This window comes from Trichosurus vulpecula, chromosome 2, assembly GCF_011100635.1.
Source record: "Trichosurus vulpecula isolate mTriVul1 chromosome 2, mTriVul1.pri, whole genome shotgun sequence".
In the NCBI taxonomy this organism is placed as follows: domain Eukaryota; kingdom Metazoa; phylum Chordata; class Mammalia; order Diprotodontia; family Phalangeridae; genus Trichosurus; species Trichosurus vulpecula.
In genome coordinates, this window is record NC_050574.1 from 423789577 (window position 1) to 423799629 (window position 10053).

Consider the following 10053-nt stretch of genomic DNA (forward strand, 5'->3'; position numbering starts at 1 on the left):
CCTACTTTCATGTGGCGTAAGATACCCAATTGAGTGTGTATGGTATTCTCTCCTCAAGTCAAATCCGATGAGGGCAAGATTCATTCATTCTCCCTCACCTGCCCCCTCTTCCCTTCCAACAGAACTGCTTTTTCTTGCCACTTTTATGCGAGATAATTTACCCCATTCTATCTCTCCCCTTTCCCCTCTCTCAGTGTATTCCTCTCTCATCCCTTAATTTGATTCTATTTTTTTAGATATCATCCCTTCATATTCAACTCACCCTGTGCCCTCTTATTCCCTTCAGTTACTGTAATACTGAGGTCTCATGAATTATATACATCATCTTTCCATGTAGGAATGTAAACTAAACTTTAGTAAGTCCCTTATGTTTTCTCTTTCTTGTTTACCTTTTCATGCTTCTCTTGATTCTTGCATTTGAAAGTCAGATTTTCTATTCAGTTCTGCTCTTTTCACTGAGAAACCTTGAAAGTCCTCTATTTTATTGAAAAATCCATATTTTGCATTGGAGCATGATACTCAGTTTTGCTGGGTAGGTGATTCTTGGTTTTAATCCCAGCTCCATTGACCTCCGGAATATCATATTCTAAGCCCTTCAGTCCCTTAATGTAGAAGCTGCTAGATCTTATGTTATCCTGATTGTGTTTCCACAATACTCAAATTGTTTCTTTCTGGCTGCTTGCGGTATTTTCTCCTTGATCTGGGAGCTCTGCAATTTGGTGACAATATTCCTAGGAGTATTCTTTTGGGGATCTTTTTCAGGAGGTGATCAGTGGATTCTTTTAATTTCCATTTTGCCCTCTGGCTCTAGAATATCAAGGCAGTTCTTCTTGATAATTTCTTGAAAGATGATGTCTAGGCTCTTTTTTTGTTCATGGCTTTCAGGTAGTCCAGTAGTTTTTAAATTATCTCTCCTGGATCTATTTTCCAGGTCAGTGGTTTATTCAATGAGATATTTCACATCGTCTTCCAGTTTTCATTCCTTTGGTTCTGTTTTATAATATCTTGATTTCTCATAAAGTCACTAGCTTCCACTTGCTCCATTCTAACTTTTAAGGTGGTATTTTCTTCAGTGGTCTCTTGGACCTCCTTTTCCATTTGGCTAATTCTGCCTTTCAAGGCATTCTTCTCCTCACTGGTTTTTTGGAGCTCTTTTGCTCTTTTACTAACTCAGATGGCAAAAGAGCTCCAAAAAGCCAGTGAGGAGAAGAATGCCTTGAAAGGCAGAATTAGCCAAATGGAAAAGGAGGTCCCAAGGACCACTGAAGAGAAATGGAGCAAGTGGAAGCTAGTGACTTTATGAGAAATCAAGGTATGCCATCTTTCTGATAACCAAGGAGCTTTAGTGCAAAATTAACTCTAATTCTTGAAAGGAGCTACAAAGTTTATATGGTGCTAAAATGCCCTTTAAGCTTCCTGAAATTGATAAAATGAATGTAGGCTTAACTTTCTGAAAGCAGTCACTATATTCCTTTGCTGAACTCATGATAGCACATACTGCATTAAACCCTTCTTTATTACAAGTCAAATATTTTCTTAATAGTACATATGTTTAGAATAAGCATGAAGAAAAATATATTTTTTAGTTGTTTTGGTTCAGTTTGAGTCATTTGATTTTTCAAAAAAAATCACAGACTGAAAAACAGACGTCTTTGTCGAGTGATTTCTGAAATGTTTATAGAAACTTGAGTATATTTTCTATATTGTCTCTAGAATACTGTTAAAGTGTACGTATTTTAAGTTAATACATAAAAGTTTTAAGAACTGTAAATGGATAGATTTTTTTAATCAGAAACTTTTTTTAAAAAAAGTTTAAAGTATCTAATTAAAATTAGTGGATTTTTCACCCCACTAAAAAAAAATCCCTACTTTGAGTATAAATTTAGATTTTATTTCTAACTGAGTAAAATATTTTCAAGAAAGTACTTGAAGCCATAATAAATGTCAATCATTAGGTCTTTGTAACTTGGTATTTATATCTGTGAAACGTTTCTCTTGAATGTTAATCCAATTTATTTCAGTTATAACAATGCCATCAGCTTCATCTACTAGTTGGAATTTAGCAAAGCTAATTTTTATAATAGTCTCAAATATTCTTCAGAAGGTAAATGTTTAATTTGCCTGTCAGCAATCTGCTTTTAGTTATATCTATTTGTTTAAGGCATGTGATTTATGACTTTAACTTAAATAATTAAAATTGAATTTAATTTTTAGATATGTGAACTTAAAAGGCAGTTTTGAATTGGTGAGAGAAGAATTAGAACATATATCTGTAGATCAACCAAACCAAGAGATTATGGTAAAAATTACACCTTTCTACGTGAGAACTATAGAATAGATCGATATTTTTATCTTTAGAAAATTGGAATAAATTCAGAGTATTTTAATAGCAATACAGTATATTTTAGACTTTTTCAAAAGCACAAGATTAAAAGACTTGGGTATTCAAGATGCTTTTTATTGGTATGTGAAATAGGGCTACTTTGGCACAGGCCAAAGATGGTTAAAAAAAAAATCAAAAGCAAAAACTCTGCCATAGAGGAAGATGTGAGACTTGTGAATGAGCTAAACTGCCTCATTGGATTTGCTGCTTAGTTTAACTTTACCTGTATACGGGGGCCATCTCCAGTCATCCTAATCTGTATCTCACCACTTGACCCAGATGGCTCTGGAGGAGAAAGTGACTTTGCACAGTCTTCCCCTCACTTAATAGATTTTTAAGTTTACTTGCAAGGTATGGCATCACATTCCTGATGTCATAGTCTTCTTTGAGAATGAAGGACAAACCACAACCTTTGTACTCTCAGAGACGTAGTTACATTTCAGGTGCTATAGATGAGTTAGTGAATATTTTGTTCACAAATAAAATTCAAAGTATACTGTGAGGTAACAAAGGCAAATTTCATTAAAGTCGATTTCTCATCTTTTTTTTTATATATATATATACCTTCTAAAATAGTCTCTGAATTGAAGGCAGAAATGAAAAAATCCCAAACCTTTCCAGTCAGAAAACATTCAGAAGACATCTTTCATTGAGTCCTTACTGTAGGCATCATTTGTATCACTTTTCAGAGCACCTTTCAGTTCAGTATAATGCCCAAGACTTGAATGATAATGTATCTAAGTTATCTTGAAGAAAGCTTATTTGATTAGCACATGTAATATAAATTGTGTTAATGTTTTTGTACTTTGTTTTAAACTAATTAGCTTTCTTCTTAGCTTTATTTTACCATTTCATCCTTAATTAACTTTTCATAGTCAACCTTAAGTATATCTAGAAAAGGTACTAGTGCAAAAACCAGCCTAAAATGCTTCTTCAGAGGATTTATTTTTTATAAATAGAAAAATGAATGTTTTCAACTCATTTCTTCTATGTATCAATTTCACAAATAAATTATTGAAATATAATTTTTAAAATATATTTTGCTTATACCTGTAGCACTATGATATGTGAATACTGTTTTTAATGAAAACAGATTTTTTACAATATTTGTATAACATTCTTTACTGTTAACCAGTTCTATGTCTTTTTTTTTTGGTGAGTTACATAAATGTCTTAACATTTAGCTGTATTTGCCTTCACAGATGACAAAGAAAATTTCCTCATGTTTGTTAGAGTCGCAAGAATTTTGAAAGCTTTTGTAAAAAATATTTTGTTCTTAGGCAAAATATTTTGAGTGTTAATATATTTTTGAACCTCAGATACATGACTATATGTATATATTTTTGTTTCAGACAAGAAAGTCTTAGATCTATAAAGAGCTTGGCTTCTATTCATTTTCATATAATGCAGAAATTATTTCACATAATACAGAAATATTTCATTGTCTACTTCATCCTCAGTGGAAAATCTCTTGTCTCGGGAAGGTTATATATTACTGTGCCTGTTCAAAATAATGAGCCTAGAAAGATGGTCCAGTTAAGATTCCTCCAGCCTCTGCCATGAAGTAATTAATATAAATTTTTCAGATATAGGAGCAAAGAAATATAGATATGTTTAGCAGAAAAATAATCAGAAAATGTCATTTATGGCAGTTTAGAAGGCTAAGTCTGCAGTTCCCAAATTGCATGCTGTGGCACCATGGGCTGCTAAAGTAAACCCATAGAGCCACCAGGACATTGAAAATTTTCAGTTATACTGCTTAATAAATGGAACTGTTAGGGACCTAGGGGATCGTTCTTGTTTTGTTCTTGTTTGTTTTGCCTGTGGACGTTGGAAAAATGAGAAAGTTTGGGAACCTCTTACTCATTTGTTTCTTGGTGCGCCACAACAACTAGTTTTTACTTCCAGCATGAAAAGATTCTCCAACCTAGACAAATAAATTGCTTCCCTTTTCAACTTCTATCACTAGCTTAAGCTTTTATGGAACAAAAAAAAAATCTCACTTTGCCTTTTTTTCGCTGTAAAAGTCATATACCACTTTTCAGATGTGAGAATTAGCTAATGTTTATAGACTTATAAGATCTTTTGCAGAGAGGCAAAATACTTTTATTATGATGCAATTAGTAGAATTTGTAACCAAAGATAAATTTTGTAGAAATGTTTTAAAAACTACCTAAAACAGTTTAAAACAACTCTCTCCCATAATCTGTGCTTCTAAATATTGTTGAACTGAAGTCCCAGTCTTCTAGAGCAGAGGTGTCGAGCATGTGGTCCATGAACCACAGCCTTCCACACTCTCAAGTATGGCCCAAACCAGGTTAAAATGTAGTTGGAAAATATTTAACAAAACAAATGAAAGCATAATAAAACATAAATCACATTGCATTTTAAAATTAAGTCAATATACAGCCCACAAAGATCCTTAGGTACCAATTTATGGTACCATCTCTATTTCTGTTTGACACCACTGTTCTAAAGAACTGATAGCAGATCAATTGTTTCTTACAATATTCTAGAAATGTAATGTCTTGGTCTAATAAAATCAGATTCTAATGATATCAGATATAGTATCTCTTTTTCTTTCATAGTGTAAGAATTGTTTGATGAATAAATTCTTGGTTGTCAATAAGCTACCTCTGTTATTTCTTCCTCCTCAGAATGTTTATAGCATTTTTACTACTGTTATACACTTAGAACATTTTTACTTTTGATTATAAGTTTTAACATCATGTCTTAACTTCTCTAATAAATTGTAAGTTCTTTGAGGGCAGAGGATATATCTGTTCTTTCTATTTCCCTAAAGGGCCTATTACAAGGAATCAAAAAGGTCATCAGTGGAATTAATGGGAAAGGTCCCTCTTGCTGTGGCTGAAGGGGAGCAATACAGGATGGGAGACGTCCCACAAAGCCAGTGCTGTAAGCCCCACCTCAGCAAACCAGCAGGAGATCCTGAGCCCCAGGGTGGTGGAGCAGGCAAGCACGAACACCAGGCACACACCAGCCATCACCACCTGCCCCATCTCTGCACCATGTAAACTACCAGACCACTACAACATCTAGTTGCCAGCACCTGAGGTCCCAGCACAGAAAACCAGTAACCAGGCCCCTAGTCCCCAGCAGAAGAAGTCTGGGACAGTACCCACTGGGCCCCAGAAGTAGAGCTCAAATTTAAAAGCTAGAGAAAAGGCAAACAACGTGAGCAAGAAGAATCAAAGAAAAACAATGACCATAGAGAAATATCTTGGTGACAGGGAAGATCAAAACACAAATTCGGGAGAGGACAACATGATCAATATACCCACATCCAAAACTGAAAAGGGGAATATGAACTGGTGCCAAGCCCAAAAAGCTTTCTTGGAAGAACCCAAGAAGGATTTTAGAAGCTAAATAAGAGAGGTAGAAGAAAAATTGAACAATTCCTTTAAAAATACAATTGACAATGGAAAAAAAGTATCCTGAAGAAAACATTTTCTTAAAAAGTAGAATTGGCCAAATGGAAAAGAAGGTACAAAAGCTAACTGAAGAAAACAATTTGTTAAAAATTAGAATTGGGCGAGTGGAACCTAATGACTCTATGAGACATCAAGAATCAGTCGAACAAAATCTAAAGAATGAAAAAAATAGAAGAAAATGTAAAATACCTCATTGGAAAAACAACTGGTCTGGAAAATAGATCCGGGAGAGATAATTTAAGAATTATTGGTTTACCTGAGAATCATGATGAAAAAAACTGCCTGGCCAACATTTTTCAATAAATCAGCAAGGAAAATTGCCCTGAGGTCCTAGAATCAGAGGGTAAAATAGTTGTCACAAGAATCCACCAGTCACCTCCTAAAAGAGATCCAGAATTGAAAACACCAAGGAATATTGTAGCCAGATTCCAGAATTAGCAGATCAAGGAGAAAATGCTGCAAGCAGCCAGAAAGTAACAATTTAAATATCGTGGAACTACACAGGATCACACATGACCTTGCAGATTCTACATTAAAAGATTGGAGGGATTGGAATATGATATTCTGTAAGTCAGAGGAACATGGAATATAGCCAAGGATCAACTACCCAGAAAAATTGAGCATAATCTTTCAGGGGAGGAGATTCAGTGAAATAGGGGACTTCCAGACTTTTCTGATGAAAAGACCAGACCTCAATGGAAAATTTGGTCTTCAAATACAAGACTCAAAAGAGGCATAAAAAGGTAAATAGGAAAGGGAAAAAACAAAGCAAAACAAAACTTTATTCAATAAGGACAAATTGTTGACATCCCTACATGGGAAGATGATACAACTCCTGAAAACTGTATCTTTATTACATCTTATAGAAGGGAATTAAGTGCTGAAAAAAAAATTGTAATGGGAGAAAAGGAGAATGCAGAAAAAGGTAAATTATGTCACATGAAAAGGCGTAAACATATTACAGTAGAGGAAAAGAAGGGAGGGTAATGAACATTGTTTGAACTTTACTGTCATTGGATTTGGCTCAGGGAGGGAATAACATGCTCAATTAGGTGTAGAAATCTAACTTGCCCTATAGGTAGTTGGAGGGGAAAGGAGAAAGAAAAGGGAAGGAGGGATAGAATGGAGGGAAGTAGTAAGGGAAATAAAAGGGGGGAGGTCTGACAGAAGAGAGGGCAAACTGAGGGAGGCAGTGGTCAAAAGCAAAACTAGTGAGGGAAAGGGAGAAAGGAGAGGAAAAAACAAATGGGTGGGGGATAGGATGAAGAGAAAGACACACATAGTAATAACTGTGAATGTGATTGGGATGAACTCTCCAATAAAATAGAACACACTTGAAACAGAGGGATACATACAGGGTAAAGGTAAAAGACTGGAGTAGAATATATTATGCTTCAACTGAAGTACAAAAATCAGGGGTAGCAATTCTGATCTCAGACAAAGCAAGATCAAAAATAGATCTAATTAATTAAATGAGATAAGGAAGGAAACTATCCTGCTAAAAAGTACGATAGACAATGAAGCAATATCAATAAACATATGTGCACCAAGTGGTATAGCATCCAGTTTTCTAGAGAAGTTAAGGAAGAAATTGACAGCAAAACTACTAGTGGGGGACCTCAAAGCCCCTCCCTGCCCCCAACTAGATAAATATAAACACAAAATAAGAAAGAAGTTAAGGAGGTGAGTAGAATTTTGAAAAGGTAGATATGGTAGACCTCTGGAGAAAATTGAATGGGGAGAGAAAGGAATATATCTTTTTCTTAGTGGTACATGGCACCTACACAAAAATCGACCATGTACTAGGACATAAAAACTTCACAATCCAATACAGAAAGGCAGAAATATTAAATGCATCCTTTTCAGTTCATGATGCAATAAAAATTATATGTAGTAAAGGGCCATGGAAAGATACACTAAAAATCAATTGGAAACTAAACAATCTAATGTTAAAGAATGAGTGGGTCAAACAATAACTTCATCCAAGAGAATGACAACAGTGAAGACAACATACCAAAACTTATGGGGTACAGCAAAAGTGGTTCTTAGAGGAAGTTATATATCTCTAAATACTTACATGAATAAAATAGAGAAAGAAAAGATCAATGAGTTGGGCATGCAACTAGGAAAGCTAGAAAAAGAACAATTTAAAAATCCCCAATTAAATACCAAATTAGAAACACTGAAAACCAAAAGAGAGATTAATAAAATTGAAATTAAGAAAACTATTGAACTAAAAAATAAAATTAAGAGGGGGTTTTATTAAAAAAAAAGCTAGTAAGATAGATAAACCTTTGGTTAATTTGATTTAAAAAAAAAAGAAAGAAGATAACATTATCTATAGTCATATGAACTCACTCTAAGTCTCTATTGATTAGAGATATCCAAATTAAAAAATCTCTGAGTTATCACTTCACATCTATCGGATTGGCTAATAGGACAGGAAAGGAAAATGACAAACATCAATGGAAATTGGCTAATTAGACAGAAAAGAGGATGTGGAAAAACTGGGACATTAATGTGTTCTGATGAAATTGTGAACTAACCCAACCATTCTGGAGAGCAATTTGGAACTATGCCCTAAGGGCTATAAAACTGCATACCCTTTGGCTCAGCAATAGCACTACTAGGTCTGTATTCTAAAAAGATTTTTAACAAAGAAAGGAAAAGGAAAAAGATCTATATACACAAAAATATTTACAGCACCTATTTTGTGGTAGCAAAGAATTGGAAATTGATGGGATGCCTGTTGGTTGGGGAATGGCTGAACAAAGTGTGGCATTTGATTGTGATGAAATTACTATTGTGCTATAAGAAATTATGAGCAGGATGCTTTCAGAAAAACCTTGAAAGATTTACATGTACTCATGCAAAGTGAAGTGAGCAGCACCAGGAGAACACTGTACACAGTAACAGCAATATTCTATGGGTGATCAGCTGTGAATGACTTGGTTATTCTCAACAATACAATGATCTAAGTCAATTCCAAAGGACTCATGATGAAAAATGCTATCCACATCCAGAGAAGAAAATGATGGAGCCTGAATGCAGATTAAAGCATACTTTCATTTTTTTGACCATGTACTAGGGCATGAATACCTCACAATCCAGCGCAGAAAGGCAGAAATAGTCAATGCATCCTTTTCAGATCATGATGCAATAAAAATTATTTGTAATAAAGGACCATGGAAAGATAGACTAAGAATTAATTGGAAAGTAAATAATCTAATCCTAAAGAATGAGTGGGTCAAAGAACAAATCATAGAAACAATCAATAACTTCATTCAAGAGAATGACAATAATGAGACAACATACCAAAACTTATGGGATGCAGCAAAAGCAGTTCTTAGGGTAAGTTTTATATCTCTGAATGCTTACATGAATAACTTAGAGAAAAAGGAGATCAATGAATTGGGCATACAACTGAAAAAGCTAGGAAAAGAACAAATTGAAAATTCCCAATTAAATACCAAATTAGAAATACTAAAAACCAAAGGAGAGATTAATAAAATTGAAATTGAGAAAACTATTGAACTAATAAAACTAAGAGCTGGTTTTATGAAAAAACCAATAAAATTGACAAACCTTTGGTCAATTTGATTAAAAAAGAAGAAAACCAATTTGCCAGCATCAAAAATGAAAAGGGTTAATTCACCTCCAATGAAGAGGAAATTAAAACAATAATTAGGAATTATTTTGCCCAATTGTATGCCCATAAATTTGATAATCTTAGGGAAATGGATGAATATTTACAAAAATACAAATTGCCTGTGTTAACAGAAGAGGAAGTAAAATACCTAAATAACCCCATCTCAGAAAAAAGAAATTAAGCAAGCCATCAATGAACTCCCTAGGAAAAAATCTCCAGGGCCAGATGTGAATTCTATCAAACATTTAAAGAACAATTAATTCCCATACTTAGACTGTTTGGGAAATTAGGCAAAGAAGGAGTCCTACCAAATTATTTTTATGACACAAACATGGTACTGACACCTAAACCAGGAAGAGCCAAAACAAAGAAAATTAGAGACCAATTTCCCTAATGAATATTGATGCAAAAATGTTAAATAAAATGTTAGCAAAAAGATTACAGAAACTTATCATGAGAAAAATACACTATGAGCAGGTAGAATTTATTCCAGGAATGCAAGGCTGGTTCAATATTATGAAAACTATCAGTATAATTGATCATATCAATGACAAAACTAGCAGAAATTA